The 18,902-nt window shown below is 32.2% G+C and overlaps 1 pseudogene; it reads left to right on the top strand.

Annotated features, from left to right (window-relative positions):
* Positions 1-15,298, top strand: part of LOC139703060 (zinc finger protein 678-like) — a 29,538-nt pseudogene extending 14,240 nt beyond the window's left edge.
* The last annotated feature ends 3,604 nt before the right edge of the window (positions 15,299-18,902 follow it).

Below are 18,902 nucleotides of genomic sequence, written 5' to 3'. Positions count from 1 at the left end.
GATATGTTGTATCTGTGTTCTCATTCACCTCTAAGAATTTTAAAATCTCCTCTTTGATGTCTTCTGCAACCCATTGTTCATTCACTAGCATATTATTCAGTTTCCGGGTGTTGGAGTAGCTTTTATTCTTATCATTGGTTTCTAATTTCATTCCATTATGATCTGATAGAATGCAGGGTAGTGTCTTTACTTTTCTGTATTTGCTTAGAGTTGCTTTTTGGCATAATATATGGTATATTTTAGAGAAGGATCCATTTGCTGCTGAGACGAAAGTGTCTTCACCTGTTGAAGGATGAAATAGTCTATGTATGTCAGTTAAATCGAAGTTATTGATTGTATTATTGAGTTCTATAGTTTCTGTTGGGCTTTTGTTTGGAAGATCTATCCAGTGGTAAAAGAGGTATGTTAAAGTCACCCAGAATTATTGTATTTTGGTCTACTTAGAACTTGAACTGGAGAAGAGTCTGTTTGAAAATAGATGCTCTATTGTTTTGGGGGTGTGTATATTTATAATTGTTCTGTCTTGTTGGTGTATGGTTCCCTCAAGCAGTATGAAAAGTCCTCCTTTATCCCTTCTGATTAACTTTCACTTGAAGTCCACATTATTTGATATAAGGATGGAAAACCCTGCTTGCTTCCACATTCTATGTGAGTGGTAGGATTTTTAATATTTATTTTTTATAGATGGACACAATACCTTTATTTTATTTATTTATTTAATTTATGTATGTATGTATGTATGTATGTATGTATGTATGTGGTGCTAAGGATGAAAACCAGGGCCTCACCCGTGCTAGGTGAGCACTCTACTGCTCAGCCCCAGCCCCAGCCTGAGTGAAATATATTTTTTACAACCTCTAACCTTCAGTCTCTGGGTGTCTTTTCCTATGAGATGAGTCTATTGGAGGCAGCATATTGTTGGGTATTTTTTAAATCAAATCTGCCAGTCTTTTGATTGCTGAGTTTTGGACATTAACATTCAGGGTTATTTTTGAGACATGATTTGTATTCCCAGTTATTTATTTATTTATTTATTTATTTATTTATTTTTGGTACTTAACTTGAATTGATTTCTCTTTGATAGTTTATTTTTTCCTTTAGAGTGATACCTTCCTTTTCTTTTTTTTTTTTAATTTTTTTTTATTGGTTGTTAAAAACATTATAAAGCTCTTGACATATCATATTTCATACATTAGATTCAAGTTGGTTATGAACTCCCAATTTTACCCCAAATACAGATTGCAGAATCACATCAGTTACACACCCACGTTTTTACATATTGCCATACTAGTGACTGTTGCATTCTGCTACCTATCCTATCCTCTACCATCCCCCCTCCCTCCCCTCCCATCTTCTCTTCCTTTTCTGATTTTCAATATTGTTTTTCATTTCCTCCTCATGGAATATTTTGCCAAGGATGTGCTGTAGTTCAGGTTTTTATTTATAAATTCTTTTAAATTTTGTGTATCATGGAAGGTTTTTATTTTGCAATAAAAATAACATCTAAATTGAAATTGAATTGCTAATCAAAATTTAATTTTGCTGGGTATGATTCTTGGTAGGCATGTGTTACTTTCAGAGCTTGGTATAGGTTGTTGAAGTATCTTGTAGATTTCAGGGTCTCGGTTGAGACATCAGAGATATTAATTTGTTTCCCCCATATATAATCTGATTTCTTTCTCTTGTAGCTTTTAAAATACTCTGTTTTTCCTGAATGCTAGATGTTTTCATTATAATGTGCCTTGGTGTGGATTTGTTGTGATTTGTTCATTTGGTGTCCTGTATGTTCCTTGTATTTGATTTTCCAATTTACTCTACATATTTGGAAATTTTTCTGATATTATCTCATTGAATATATTGTCCATTTCTGTAGTTTGGACCTCTATGCCTTCCTCTATCCGAATAGTTGTTAAATTTGGTCTTTTCATGTTATCTCATAATTCTTGAATCTTCTGTTCATGGTTTCTTACCATCTTCACTGGGGTCAACTTTATTTTTTCAAGATTACATATTTTACCTTCAATGTCGGAGGTTCTGTCTTCCAAGTGATCTATTCTGTTGGAGATGCTTTCTATTGAGTTTTTAATTTGGTTTACTGGTTCTGTCATTTCAAGGATATCAATTTGTTTGTTTTTTCAGAGTCTCTATCTCCTTATTGAAGGAATCTTTTGCTTTCTGTATTTGCTTATGTAGCTCTTTATAAAAATGATCTTCTGCTGCCTGTATTTGCTCTTATATTGTCTTTTAATTCACAGAAAATTATGTACCTCCTCCACTCCTTCTCTGTTATTTCTCCTGCTGTTCTGACCGTGGATTCTAATAATGTAGCATCTTTTTGTTTGGGGCACATTCTTCTTGTTGTTCATGCATCTTCCCTTCTATCTCTGTGTTTTCAAGGTGTTACAATTTTTACCCTGTAGGCTGATAGTGTCTCCAACGAGTTCCAATACCTTTCTTAAAAAAAAAAAAAAATTATTTTTTAAATACATGACAACAGTGGAATGTATTACAATCTCTATTACACACATACAGCACAATTTTTCATATCTCTGTATATAAAGTATGTTCATGCTAATTTATGCCATTATACATGTACTCATTTCTTTCTCTATTACAACTCTTATATAACACAATTTTCATATCTCTTTGTATATAAGATATGTTGGCACCAAATTGAAATCTTCATACATGTGTTTTTGAATAATGATATTGATCATATTCCACCATCCTTCCCCCTCCATTTTCCTCTCACCCCTCTTCCCTATCTAGAGTTAATCTAATCCTTCCATGGTCTCCCTCTGTACCCCACTGTGAGTCACCCTGCATATATCAGAGAAAATACTTGGCATTTGTTTTTTTTGGGATTGGCTAACTTCACTTAACATAATATTCTCCAACTCCATCCATTTACTGGCCAACATTATGTTTTTATTATCTTTTAGTGCTAAGTAATATTCCATTGTGTATATATACCACATATTCTTTATCCATTCATCCACTGAAGGACATCTAGTTTGGCTCCACTGTTTAGTTATTGTGAATTGTGCTGCTATAAACATTGATATGGCTGTGTCCCTGTAGTATGCTGTTTTAAAGTCCTTTGGGTATAGATTGAGGAGTGGGATAGCTGGATCAAATGGTGGTTCCATTACCAGATTTTCAAGGAATATCCATACTGCTTTCCATATTGGCTGTACCAATTTGCATCCCCACCAGCAATGTATGAATGTGCATTTTCCCCCACATACTTGCCAACACTTATTGTTTATATGCATAATAGCTTCCATTCTGGCTGGAGTGAGATGAAATCTTAGTTTTGATTTGCATTTCTCTAATTGATATGTTGAACTTTTCATATATATTTGTTGCTCAATTGTATATCATATTCTGAGAAATGCTTGTTCAGTTCCTTGGTCCATTTATCAATTGGGTTCTTTGGTTGTATTATTATTATTATTATTATTATTATTATTATTATTATTATTATTATTATTTGGTGTCAAGATTGAGTTCTTCATATACTCTAGAGATGAGTGCTGTATCTGATGTGTGAGTTGTATGAATTTTCTCCCAGGATGTAGGCTCTCTCTTCACCTCACTGATTGTTTCTTTTGCTGATAATCTGTTCAGTTTTGATCCGTCCACTTATTGAATCTTGGTTTTAATTTTTATGCTATAATAGTCTTATTAAGGATGTCAGGGCCTAATACAATATGATGAAGATTTGGACCTACATTTTCTTCTCTTAGGTGCAGGGTCTGTGGTTTAATTCTTAGGTCTTTGATCCACTTTGAGTTGAGTTTTGTGCATGATGAAAGAGAGGGTCTTAATTTTATTTTGCTGCATATGGATTTGCAGTTTCCCTAGCACCATTTGCTGAAAAGTCTATTTTTTTCTCCAATATGTTTTTGGTACCTTTGTCTAGTATGAGATAACTGTATTTATGTGGGTTATTCTCTGTGTTCTCTATTGTGTACCATTGGTACACTTGTCTATTTTGTTGCCAGTACCACACTTTTTTTGTTACTATTCCTTTGAAGTATAGTCTAAGATCTGGTATAGTGATGCCACCTGCCTTCCTCTTCTAAGGATTGCTTTGTCTCTTCTGGGTCTCTTTGTTTTTCCAGGATTAATTTTTATTTCTTTTTCTATTTCCATGAGGAATGTCATTAGGATTTTGATTGGAATTGCATTAAAACTGTATATTGCTTTTGGTAGCATGGTCACTTTGACAATATTAATTCTACCTATTCAAGAACAAGGTAGAACTTTCCATCTTCTAGGTCTTCTTTAATTCTTTTTCTTTAACATGTTGTAGTTTTCATTGTACAAGGCTTTCACCTCTTTTGTTAAATAAATTTAATGCCTTTCAATCTCATTACCTTATTTTCCCCTTCATTACTTCCCCCCAATATTTCCTTCACCTATTTTATTAATTTATTTATTCATTTATGTTTGATGCTTTCCACATATACAGGAAGGTGGAATACACAGTAGTATATTTTATATACCTATATTTTTAAAAAATCATTTGATATTCTCCTTTCCTGTCACTCACCTAATCTCCTTATACTCCACTAATCTTCCCTATATCTTTATGATATCCAATTCTCCTTTCCCTTTTTGTGTTGCTGTAGCTGTCGCATGTGAAAGAAAACACTTGATCAGTCTGGTTTATTTCACTTAGCATGATGTTGTTCATTTCTGTTCATTTACTGACAAATGTCACAATTTAAATCTTCTTTATACCTGACTAAAAACTCCATATTTTGTGCATCACATTTTATTAATCAATTCATATATTAACAGGCTAATTCCAGAATTTAGCTATGGTGAATTGGGATGCTAGGAACAAAAATGTGGCTCTATCAAAATATAGTATTAATTACAATTACAGATATCCAATATTCATGGCTACTCGAACATGCTTTTCTGATACAAATATAAATCAGGCATAAGAAAACAATCCACTGTTGATCATTATATATAGGCAGTAGAATATTCAAATAAATGTTTCACATTATGGAAATAGTGTTATTTATTGGGAAAATATCACTTGCATATTTGTTTGCCTCTTTAATCTTTTATTTTTATATGCTTATTTTTATTTTTGCTATGGTTTTGATTTTTTCTTGTGCCTCTTACAAAAACTAGTTTCTTCTTCTGGTAAAGTATAAGTAAAATCTAATTTACCATTTTAAAGTTACAATCCCATAGCTTTTACAGTAGTCACAATGTTGTAAAATGATCACCAGTGTTTAGTTTCTGATATTTTTATACATTAAAAATAAGTTCTTTCTAACACCCATTTACATTCTCCCAAAGAATTATTTTTAATTTTTCCATCCCTTGACATTTTTAAATCTGTTTTCTCACATTTTTTTTAGATTTTTGTGTAAATTTTAATACTGTTTTGTTCATTAGACAACAACCTTTAGAAAGATAATAGGCATAACAATTTGTTCCTTATGGCTTTGACTTTTAAGAATGTACTGATACATGGGCTCATCCAGGGCAGGGCTATCAGTCTAGATTCCCTAAGGGGGCAGTTTGTACATTTCAGTTAGAGTTCTTGGAACCCTGGTGATTGGGAATAATTTGGGGATTTTATGAACACTGAAGTAAATAAAGCTGGGCACTAAGTTGAAACATAAGAAAAGTAAAAAAAGAAAGTTTAATAAAAAATAGGCTTAAGGTACACTAGGCTCATTATTGATTGTTTGAAATTTATGACATTAGAAATTAAGAGGGATTGGTAAAAAATATTTCAAGTAGAACTTTTAAGACATAGAAATTTCTACTACATGTAGGAGACACAGAAGCCCACTGAATTCTGTGGTCTTTCCAAGAATATGTCTTAGAGTAGAGATATGAAATATCTGTCAAATGTCACTATGTTATCATGGCCTTACTGGAAACGATTGCATTTGTTTTTGTGCTGCTGGTAATCAAACCCAAGGTCTTGCACAAGCTGAACAAATTCTGCACCACTTAACTACAACCATAGCTTCATAAAATATTATTGTGTAAATTTCTCTGTAAGTGAAAACCTTACAGGTTATTCTTTACTTATGTATAAATTACATATATGGCATAATTAATGAAGTATAGTTTATTATAATTCATACATTATATGACTAATTGTAATAAAGGCTTTTAAAGATATATGCTTAAACTTTGTAAATCTGCAGTATTTTATATCATTATAAATTTATGTATGTACATATACAAACATCTATAGAAAAACAGAAAAACAAATTTTATCTCCATGGTTCTGTATATATTTATTATAGTTTCTAATTATATTATTCTTACTATTGTTCCTTATGAGTTTCTAATGACATAATATGTGATACTGCCCATTTTTAAACTGGTTGTTTATTTGCTCAGTGTTTTTTTTTTTTTTTTTTTTTAATATGTAGTTATCAATGGACCTTTGTTATTAATTTATATGTGGCACTGAAGATGAGACCCAGTGCCTCATACATTTTGCCAAGTAATAGGAGCTCATTGTATTTTTTTTTTATTCTAGACCTTCATCATACATATATTTGGCAAATATTCCATCCAGTTTCTTCTCATTCAGTTAATACCATACTTCAAAATTTAGAAAAGTTATCAACTGAGTAAAAGTGTATTAACTTTCTCATTTATAGATCCTACTTCTGGCTTTGAATGTTCATGTCAAGGGCAAAGCCATATAGAATTTCTGCTATGTTGTCTGACATAAGCTACAAATTTAACATTTTCTTTCAGATTAAGGATTTCACTTTTTAAATGTTGTAAGTTCTGTGTCTAATTCATTTATTCGCATACAGATGCCAAGGTGTTCATAATTCATTAAAAGTATCATATCATCTCCAGTGTTTTTTCAGTTTATCTGTAGGTTTTGGGTTCTATGCCATTAATCTGTTTGTATAAACCTTGCCTCATATCTCACCTTTTTTGTTTACTGTAAGATCATAGTAAATCTCAGCATCAGATATTTCAGTCCTGTAAACTTATTCTACAAAATTGTTGACCATTCTGAATGCCTGCCTTCCCCCATATATCCTTTAGAAGACAATTTTTTAATATTTGTGCATCAGGTTTTTATGATTTTATTGTGGTTGTGTTTAATTCATTTTTTAGGGTTGTAGATAACTAATATCTTAATGTTGAATGCTCCTTTCTATGTTTGACAGTTGTAGTGTCCCCCAATGTACAGGAAATTGATTAACCATGTAGATGACGTTCTGGGACTTATAAGTGGCATCAGAATTAGGTGAAAGACTGCAAGTTTGAGACATGAACTTGTGACACTTGTGCCAACCAGTGTCAAAATATGTTCTTTTATAACAATTTACCTTTATTCTTCATTTATATATGCTGCTGAGGATCAAACCTTTGCCTCACATGCTAGGCTAGTGCTCTGCCACTGAGTCACAAATCCAGCCCCACAAAATAAATTCTGTGATAACCAAAGGTTAGAAATTTGGTTGATTTTCTGCAAATACACACATTTTCTTTAAGAAAAATAAATTTTAAAGGAAATTGTAGGTGAGGACCTTAAAGTGACTCCAGCTATGTGTCTGTTTACTGGTGAGAATTTTGACTCTGGAAGACTAAGCATTTCTTTCTTTGTAAAAGGGATCCGAAGTGTGTGGACTTTACAGAATTATTTTCTTAGCGGCCCAGAATTGCCTTACTCACTGCTTAGAAATAAGCCACAGAAGGCTACAGTGTTTCAGTGAGGGTGCTCCACAGTTTGTAAAATATATTCATTCTAACATGTCAGGATTTTTATTTTTTGCTTTTTGTGAACAGTGACTATAAACGTCTACTAACCTGATTTGTCTTATTGTTGTTCCTTTCATAAAATCTTGATACCTACCATACAATTCCCATTAGCCCAAGTATTTAACTATTTTGCTATTGAAGATTCTTAATTGGTTATTTGTGTAGATGGGGTGATTATGCTCTGATGTCAAGATAATTCTTCCAATAAAGTAGCTGTGTTTAAGTAATCAGGATCCATCTACAGGTGGAGTTCCCATGGGGAAAATCTGTGTGGACACTTCTGGTGTGTCTTACTGATATCATCTTCCTTTTGCACACAGAGATGATAACAGTCCTGTGCCACTTTTATCACTAATAATATTATTATGTATTTCTCAAAGCCATCGTTTTCCTTCATTATATTTCCTTGGTTGTATGAGTTTTAAGTAACTTATTGTCACCATCATTTTTCCATTACAATTATATTAAAAGGTCTTTTTTCTTTTATTAACCATTTCTTTGCCCCAGTCTTTTGGACACAAATGTGCTGCTGTCTGGGCCTCTATTGTACCAAATGTATTCACTTGTTGAACTGCTTGTAGAACTTAAAATATTTCAAGTTTGTCTTTTCACGAGGTGGAAATGTCACTTTACATGTCTCCAAACATTAATATTTTATGAATATTTTACACATTGGGAATGTGTCATGGATGATACTTGAAACTAATTGTATTATGGAGTTCAATCTATCTCACTGATACAAAGCAGAGAGAATAACTACCAGATTGTTTTCAAAAGCTTTTTTTTTTACCACTCTATTTATCTCTCTTGGGCACAATCACCTTATGAGAATATCTTTGACAAGTCTGATTTGCATCTGGAATGTCCACCAAATTTCACATTCACTGATGGCAGAAAATTTAGGAGTTGGGCTTTTATTCAGTGCTTGGATTATGGTATATATCCTTCACTTCACTCTGATATGGAATATATATATATATATATATATATATATATACACACACACACACACACACACACACACACACACACACACTGTGTTTGGACTTATGTATTTTCCTCTGAATTAGATAATGGAAAGTTTCTTATTACATATATAAAGTGACTCTCCTGCATGACAGTCAGTTCTACTAACTCTTAATTCAAACTAAAAATTGAATAATGGTTTGGTGTGTGTGCTATTGATCTACCAATTTTTATTTCAGGAGCCATTGACATTCGGGGATGTTGCCATTGATTTCTCTGAGGAGGAATGGGAATGCCTGGATCCTGCTCAGCAGAATTTATATAGAGAAGTGATGTTGGAGAACTACATCAACCTGGTCTTTGGGGATGAGCATAACTTTGCTTCAAAATTCCTAATTATCATTATTTAAATTTCTTCCCTTGAAGTATATCTTTTGGAAACTTCACCATAAGAATGAGTTTCAGATTCATGCTTTCAATAAAAAAGATGGGGTAGTTGTTGGTGCTGACAAGAAAATGTTAATGATGTTTATTTTTATCCTTAATGTTTTCTTTTGTTGGCATGATATATATTCTTCACTTGACATATGGTTGACTTAGAGGAATGCACTGATGTCAAATACTGTGGCCCACATTAGCAGAGGACATAGTAGAGGTAAAGGAGGAAGCCTAAATTCAAAATCGTTGATTGAGACGTTATTCAGCAGAAAAGATTTTTGAGAAGCCTTGATTTCTTTCTCTTGTTATCATAGAAGAACCTGTCCTTTGTTTTGAGCTGTAAAATTATCTAGTCTCCTGCTTTTCCTTTAGTAATGTCTCCGTACATGCAAATTAACAACAAAACATTCCCTTTGTCTTGTGAGTGTCAGTATTATCTGACAGGTCTTCCGTAATTTTTAAAATATTTTTTAGTTGTTAATGAGTTTTCCATTTATTCATATGTTGTGCTGAGGATCAAACCCAGGGCCTCATATGTGCTAGGCAAGCACTCTACCTCTAGTCTACAACTCCAGCCCCTATTCCATTATTTGCAGGAAATTTTTGCACATTTCTGGTCAACCCATTGTAATATATTACTATCATAAGTCAGTTTCTCTAATTTATTTGTACATTTTTTTCACTAAAATGGATTTTCTGTGAAATTATCTGCCATTGAATGAATATCAACTTGGATAAAGACTGCTCTTTTGAGAGATGGTGTACGTTGTAGTTGAATAAGAGGATTTGTAATATAATACATCTGTGGATATTTACAATTTGGTTGATTTTTTTTTTCTTTTTTTTAAATTGTGTACAGTAGGTTCCATGTTATAGACTGGGTTTCCTCATATCAGCTAATTGCTTCACAAACTAAGATATTCATGACTCTTGTTTGTATTGCCAATAATATTATGTGTGCTTTTGCTTGTATAAATATTAAGCCTCTTTTGTCTATGACTTTTGTATTTTATGTTGATTGGCTTTGCATACTGCCCATGTATGTAGAAATTAAAATTTTCTATATGTAAATGTAATGGGTATTGATGGCAGTGATACTATAATGCTGAACTACACCCCAAGCTCTTTTTCACTCATAATTGGAAAGAGGTTTTCACTAAGTTATTGAGCATGTCTTAAAATTGCAATTCTCCTGCCTCAAACTTCCTAGTAGCAGAGATTACATGCATGCCTATCATTTGTATATTGATGAATTTGTTCTTATTCATAGGATAAAGACCACATTATTTTAAATGTAGCTTTGAGAAATGTTGCTGTTCTTTTATGTATTGTTTGTAATTTTCATTATAATAAAAACTACAAAATAAAACTTAATGTCTCCAAAATTCTAAATATACAGTTCAGTAACATTAATTCAAATTATTATGCAATATATGTCTAAAAAGTTTACGTCTCAAAAAAAAAAAAATGTCTAGGAATAAAGGGCTCATTTCTGTCTCCCTATCACAAAACCATTCTCTTTTGTTTAGAAATCTTCTTCTTTAGTTTAGAGATGTCATGTTCATAGAATTCTGCAGTATTCATTCTGTGACATTTCAGTTAATCAAATGTACATATATTTTTAAAAATATATAATTAGAATAAATTCTTTGACTTCAAAGTTCTATAGTTTCTATATTCCAAATTGGCTCATTGTTCTTTTCAAGGGATATTTGGTTTGCATCCTCCATGACCGAAATGTTGAATAACATTGTAACAACACTGGTGTGCAATGATTAATTTGCTATTGATGTGAGGGCTGTTGCCACACTCACTAAGAATTCCGTCTACCTAACTCCATGTCTGCATTTACAATTGAATGCTCTAACTTTTAGTATATTTTTTAGCAGGGAAATTCTTTTCTTATTTGTATTTTGAGGGATATTCATACAATTTAAAGGATAGATTTCTCTGCAAAGAACAAAGTTTTTAACAATGGGAGTTTGATTAATATTACCTGGAGCTTCTAGTTAACTTGAAGTAGTATAAACATCTTTTAATTTTACCTTTCAATTTTGAACAACAGCATGTCCAAGAGTGTTCAGTCAACTGACACATGTTTAGGGATTTTTGAAAATCCCTACAACTTTTGACTTCAAATATTTATTCCATGTTGGTTACAAAATAACTACCACTTAAATATTTATTAACTTTTGTTTTAATACATAAAAATTGGTCTATCCAGCATAATATCCCACTTGTAATTAAGAACAAGGATTCTATAAGTCTATAATCAGTTCAAAATATTTTCAAAGTCTTATGCTTTGCAATTACCATTTTGCATCACTGTATTTCTCTTTTAAGTAAGTGGGGATTGATGTCTCCTAGGATGACTGTGATTCTTTGTTCTCATTCAACTCTCTCAATGTCTGCTTTGTGTGTTTGAGAAGTATGATGTACTATGCAAATGTATTTACTCTTAATTAAGAACCTAGAGAAAGGTTCCTTTTCTCTATTTTGCCTCTTTACAAAGTTTTTTTTTTTTTTTTTTAATTTAAAATGTCTTCTATGTCCTATAACTGACTTAAACTATGTTTTGAGTAGTATAATTTAGACTGCCCAGGGTTTGTTCAGTCACTTTTGAATGTGTCATTCGTATATACTTTTGCTTTCAGTATGTGTGTGTTCTTAGATTTAGAGTATCCTGTGGACTATCTAAAGTTGTAATTTTTAAAGTTAATTGAGATAGCCAAGATTTGTCTTGATCAGAATTTTGTAATCGTGTATTTGCCAACAAAAATATCTAAAAATGAATAATCTCCTACTCATGCTTTGTATGAGTATCAACTTGACTTCAGTTTATTAAAAATTCAATGTATTTGTGGCTTTTCAAATATTATTGTTACAGCTATATATGTCTATTAACAGTTTTGTTTTTATGCTTTTGTCTTTCAAATTCTATTGCAAAATTACATGTTTTGTGTCCTATTATTACAATAAAATAGAACTGTTTGTACCAAGAAATGCTTAGAATTTTATATGACTTATGTTGCTGTGCACACTTACATTTCAGTATGAAGGATTACCTTTCATACTTTTTGGAGAACAGCTTTAGTGTTGATGAATAGTGTGTGCATTTTTATGTTTAAAGTCTTTATTTTCCTTCTCTTTTGAAAGATAGTACCTTTGAGTATAATGTCTTGGTTGATAATTTTATTCTTTCATCCTTTGAAAATAGCCCTGAATTCCTTTCATATTGTAAAGTTTTGACTAAGAATTTCAAAATTATATAGTTACACATTTCGAGGTGACACTTCTTTTTTATCTTGGATTTTCTGAATATTCTCTGTTAGTTTTAAAACTTGGATTAAAACCTGCTTTGAATCGATAAAAGTTGGAGATAATTGAGCTGCTTGGATGTTTTATTTTTCTTATTTTCTGAGATGCATTTATTAGTACTGGAAAGAGGACTACCACTTTGCATTTTTTAATTTGGCTGGCCTTGACATTTTGATCCCTCTGGCTCTACCTCCTGTGTTTCTATGTAAAACCACCCCTAACTCTTTCAGACATTTTCTAAAGAAAGTCTTTAAACACACATTTTCTGCTTATGACTCTTAACAATTCTTGACTGCATTTTATTCTATTTTTTGTGTTGATTTAGTTCAGTAATCTTCTTTTAAATGATAATTTACTATTCCCTTTGTGTAATTCATAACTTACATTTCTTATAGTAGATTTAGCCATGTTTTTTTTTTTTCTGTTAGTAAGCAGGAACCTCTTTTTGAACAGTCGCCAAATATTCACATTTCATATTTCTTTTTTAATGAAACAGAAAAAAATTGGTAGATTTTTAAAATATATTGTGAAGGAGGAAATGCTTTGTGTATCACAATGTATTTTCCTCTACTATATAACTCTACATAGGAATGTACTCATCTTGGATACTGTGAACACTAAGATGATTTGGAAAGTTCTCAAAGTAATTTTCAGTGTACATTTTTATTTTATTTATATGTTTCTGCATTAACAATGTGGTTAGATTTAATAACCTACTCCCCTGCTGATGTTCCTTTATTGCTGTAATTTCCTATGATTGCAAAATATACTCAGCTCAGTACAGTAAGTAAACATGATTATTAGTTTTATTTCAGCCATGACTTCTCATCATCCTCGAGAAATTTTACCAGGGCAGGGAATAAAAGAGAGAGAGGGAAGATATGGAAAGTATGACCTTGACCATTTACAACTAAGAAAACAATGGGAACATATAGGTGAGAGTAAAGTTCAAAAATTGTATTATAGTGGTCAAAACCAATTAGTAGTCCCTATTTATGATAAAAATTTTATGGTCAAAAGACATCAGAAACAATTAATATCTGAAAAAAATCAATTTATTTTACTTACTTTTGAGGAGCTCTGTGTCTGTAAGAATATATCCACACCCATATTTGAAATGAAAGGAAATGTGGAAAATTTGAAATCTGATCCATGCATCAGTTTTTAACTTGGCCAATTATAAATGTAGCACTCAGTTAAACTTCCAGTCAAACATTTGCACAGAGAAGATATTTTTAAAAATTATAATTTGAGAGTTTCTTTATAAAATGTCTGTTTTTCTGCAACAAAACAGTAATTTCTCCTTGTGCCCAAATAGACAATATTAAGAATTGTAGAAAGTTTTCTACTTCCCCACTATTGCTCAATGATAATTCTGATATGGAATTCTGGAAAACACACTATATAGCTAATGTTATAAGTAACACCATTAGCCATGTCTCTACCCTGAGTAATTACCAGTATATTTACATTGGTGATAAAAATTATGAATATAGAGTAACTCCTAGTCATTTTCTAAAGGAAATTTACTAAGATGAAAAATGTGGGAAAGCTTGCCTCGGTGCTCAAAAACTATTACTCATCCAAATATTCACAGTCAAGACAAAACTTGCAAGTGTAAGGTATGTGAAAGGGCTCTTAATCACAGTGCACAGCTTGCTCAACACAAGATAATTTATAGAGAAAGAGAGCCCTGTATGTTTAAAGAATATATCAAAGCATCAGCTTTCTCAACATATTCTAAACACAGTAGATATTATGACAGTCATAAAACCTATAAATTTAAATAATGCAAAAAAAAAAAAACTTTTAGTGAAAGGTTCCAACTTGTTAAGCATCAGAGGATTTATACTGAAGAAAAGACCTGTAAATGTAAAAAGTGTGGCAAAGCCTTAAAAAAATTTCAACTCTTACTCAACACCAAAAAATTTATTCTGCAGAGAATACCTACCAATGTGAATATTGCAATGCACTGAAGAAGTTTACTTAGCATCACAGTGTTCATACAGGAAATATTCCATGCAAATGCAAAGAATGTGACAAAACTTCTAATAATTTTTTTAATCTTATTTTTCACCAGTGGACACACACTGGAGAGATGCCCCATATATGTAAACAATTTTGTGAAACTTTTAATAAAAAAACCAAGCCTTAAAAATCACCAGAAAATGCATACTAGAGAGAAGCCCTACACATGTAAAGTGTGTGGAAAATGTTTTAAAACAAACTCACATCTAGATCGCCACATCAGGATTCATACTGGAGAAAAGCCCTACAAATGTAAAGTGTGTGGCAAAAGTTTTAATACAAATTTGAATCTTGATTCCACAACAGGATTCATACTGGAGAGAAGCCCTACAAATATAAAGTGTGTGGCAAGAGTTTTAATAAAAAATCATCACTTACTCAGCACCAGTGAATCCACACTGGAGAGAAGCCCTACAATTGTAAATAATGTGGCAAAGCTTTTAATAGCATCTCACAGTGTAATTGGCACAAAAGTATTCATACTGGAGAGAAGCCCTACAAATATAAAATGTGTTACAAAAGTTTTAATACAAACTCACATCTCAATCACCACAACAGGATTCATACTGGAGAGAAGCCCTACAAATGTAAAGAATGTGGCCAAAGTTTTCATTACAAAGCATCACTTACTCAGCATCAGAGAATCCACACTGGAGAGAAGCCCTACAAATGTAGAAAATGTGGCAAAGATTTTAATCAACAATAAATACTTACTGGACACCGGAGAACCCATACTAGAGAGAAGTCCTGTAAATGTGAAGAATGGTAGAGATTTTGAAATTGAAGATAACATCTTACTAAACATTATAGATTTTATACTGCAGAGAAGTTTTACATGTGAAAACGTTGCATCAGTGTCTTTAAGGATGAATCAATCCTTTCACAGTAGTTCAACACTATTTCATGCCAGAGATATGATAGCACAGAAATTGTACAAGTGTAAAATAGGTGACAGAGTCTCCAACAGTTGTTCACACCCTACTCAACACCTCAGAATTCATACGAGTGAGAGGACATGTGGAAAAAGTTTTGAAAGCTTTTGGACATTGATCAAACATTTTTAAAACAGTGGAGGATTTATAGCATATAGAAACCCAAAGAATGTGTCCAAGACTGTATTCAAATTCCAGACATTTTTCAATTCTGACCTCATATCTGTAGCCAGTATGGAATAGCATTTTTCCAAAGTGGGTACCTTAGATAACAGCAAAGTATTTACAAGAACACCTTGACCAATATAAAGATTGTAGTAAGTTTCTTATCTACAGCCCATCCCTTGAAGTATTTGGGACCTAGAAGGGAAAAAATCATTTAAATGTAGAAAATGGGTAATTGCTTTTGACACTTGCTGAAAATTTTCTTAACATCTTTAGCTGATATTGTAGAAATAAGGAAATACAAGTATAGAATAGTGCATCCCTAAAAGGATATAATTTTAGTGTAAATCAACAATTACTAAAGAGTCTCATTTTTTACAACTGGAGAAATTATAATACTCAGAGTTGATTATTTCAGAAGTCTCTTATGATTTATATGAAATTTAAAATTTTTTGTTTTTATTTTTGTACTTAAACTTAGGGGCACTTAATCAGTAAACCACATCCCCATATTTTTTTTCATTTTTTTTAGAGATAGGGTTTGCTAAGTTTCATAGGGCCTCACTAAGTTATGAACCCTGGCTTTTACCTTGCAAATCTTCTCACGTCCCTAGGATCACAGGCATGGACCACCATGCCCATTTTACAGAGCATTTTTATTTATATTTCATTAAGGATGCAATTTGTTACTAAATAAAGTGTGAATTTCTTAAAGTTAACCTTGTCATGAACTTAATGATGTTATTAGGTCACACATCTTCCACTCTTCACTTTGCTAATGGATCGATGCAATAGTAAAACATTCTATTCGGTAAATAATGCTATAACGTCTCCATTAATTATTTCATATGTTTAATCAAGTTTTATTTGGGGAATATTATTTATGTAAATTATATACTCTCTTGTTTGTAATTATGGAAAAATTAAGACAGTTATAGGAAGGACCTAGGGATACTAAAATAATGCCCAAATATCCCTAGTTTGAATTAGGATTTTAACATTTCACCTTATAGTTTTTCAGTATTCCCTAAGGGATCTACAACTCTGGAGAGTTATACAAGCTCCCAATAAGGGAGAGGCAAAAGACCCAAGAGACTAGGAGCCAATGTGCATATTCAGGTAAAAAAGGAGGGTTGCTGAAGGAGAAATAGTCTCAATGTTTCCTTTGGAAACCACGTGGTCCACAGGCCCATCCTGACTCTTGAACTGAAGAAAACCATGCAGAAACCATGCAGTTCCTCATGAATCCATGACATTCATCACTGAGGAGACTTAACTGACCTCAAGTGTAGAAAAAACATCCCAATATAGGACCATCTCTTTAGTCTTGGATACCCAGTAGAAAAGTGTAACCAGAAACACTTAAAATGATGAAGGTGAATTTCAGTTACACGTAACATTAAGGTTTATTTTGACATGAAATCATACCACTTTTAAACGAGGATTATTCTAATTGAGTGGCATAATTAAAATAAATACAAAATTTTTGGTTTACAACACTTTTTTATTTGTTTTACAAAGCAGCACAAGAGAAATACTTACAAGTTGAGCAGAGAGGGAATATTACATAGAATTGTTGTGAATACTATTAATCGTGCTATGTGCTCTCAAAGAAAGCATTCTCAGTTTCCTCCCCCATGCAATATAAAATCATGTAGTTGAAAGATATGCTAGTTACTGATTAGATAACACATGCTTGTGTTTGTGACATTAAGACATTAAGTATATGGGCAGCAGCTCAACTTGGCAGGTCAGATGCAATAGATAAGGAAGACACTCTCTTCACACAAGACAGTGTTTTTTGAGTAATATTATGAAAGTAAGAGAGAAAGCACAATTAATAGACACAGGCAACTGTATTGCCAGATTAGGAAAAAACCAACACTGAACTTATGTACTAGGGAGTCCAAAACAGCTTTTCAGGGTGCTAACCGGGAAGTCCTGAGCAGAGCATTCTCTCCACAGGTGAGAGTCTGAAGTCTTGTTATAACTTGTATTTAAAGTGTGGCTGAATATATACAAGTTAAACAAAGAAAGCTTCATTCATGTCAAAATAAACCTTAATGTTACGTGTAACTGAAATTCACTAATAAAAAATAAAATTTAAAAATGAACAAAGGCACTGGAGATGTAGCTCAGGGGTAAAGCACCCCTGAGTTCAATTTTTCAGTACCAACAAATAATTATTAAAGGAACAAAGACATTTCTAAATGTAATAGGCTTAATCTTGACTCTGTTGACACTTCTATAAGTTTGGTGAAAATGAGAAACATTTTCATGATAATTCATAAGTTGTTAAAAAAATGCCAACAAAATTATAAGATTTCTCTTTTTTGTGACTCAATAATATATTCATGACTACATGAAGAAGCCACAAGTATACAGATATTAGTTTGGACTCAGAAGGTAATTAGTTAATGTTATTTGTTTGACAGCCCTTAAGCTAATATGATTCCACACAATGCTAGGGATCATTTGGCTCCAGAGGAATAATCTTTATTCTTGAGAAATTTCAATTTTATTTAAGTCTATAGATTAAGAAAAATGGATGTCCAGGTTTGACTTACACAAGGTAAATGTGGTTGGATTTTTTCAGATAGAAGTCCCCATTGGGACCAGTGAAATTTCAAATAGTATATACGGAAGCCTAGATGAAGTCTATAGTTAAAAAAAGAAACATAGTGACTAAATTATAAATATATTTTTCTTTATCCTTCACAAAGTTTATTATGCCACATCATAAACCTCATATCTAAAATCCTGTATATACTTTCTAAATATATGGCATTATAAGCAGTATCTTTTGGCACATGCCTATAATCCCAGAAGTTTGGGAGGCTGAGGCAGGAGGATCACATGTTCAAAGCCCGACTTAGCAATTGGTCTCTTAATAAATTTTTTAAAAGGGCTGGGAATGTTGCTCAGTGGTTAAGCTCCCCTGTGTTCAATCCCTGGTACCAAAAAGAAAAAAAGAAAAATTGTCTTTTCTAAGAATCTATTGTCCAATGCAGGGTCAAGATATTTACATGTTTTCTGCTAAGAGTCTTGTAGTCCCAATTCTCATATTTACACCTTTCTTCCATTTAAAATTAATTGTATAGAGTGTGAGATAGTGTTTGAGATCGTGTTCTAAGTTTTATATGGATAGTTGTTCCAGATGATTTGAAAACATTTTTCCTATAATGTCTTGGCATTCTCCTTGAAAAATAATTGACCATAAATATAAGGATCTATTTCTAAATTCTATTCCATTTACTTATTTCTTTTTGCAGTAAT

Source organism: Marmota flaviventris, chromosome 20, assembly GCF_047511675.1.
Source record: "Marmota flaviventris isolate mMarFla1 chromosome 20, mMarFla1.hap1, whole genome shotgun sequence".
Taxonomy (NCBI): domain Eukaryota; kingdom Metazoa; phylum Chordata; class Mammalia; order Rodentia; family Sciuridae; genus Marmota; species Marmota flaviventris.
This window is presented reverse-complemented; position numbering and strand designations above follow the sequence as displayed.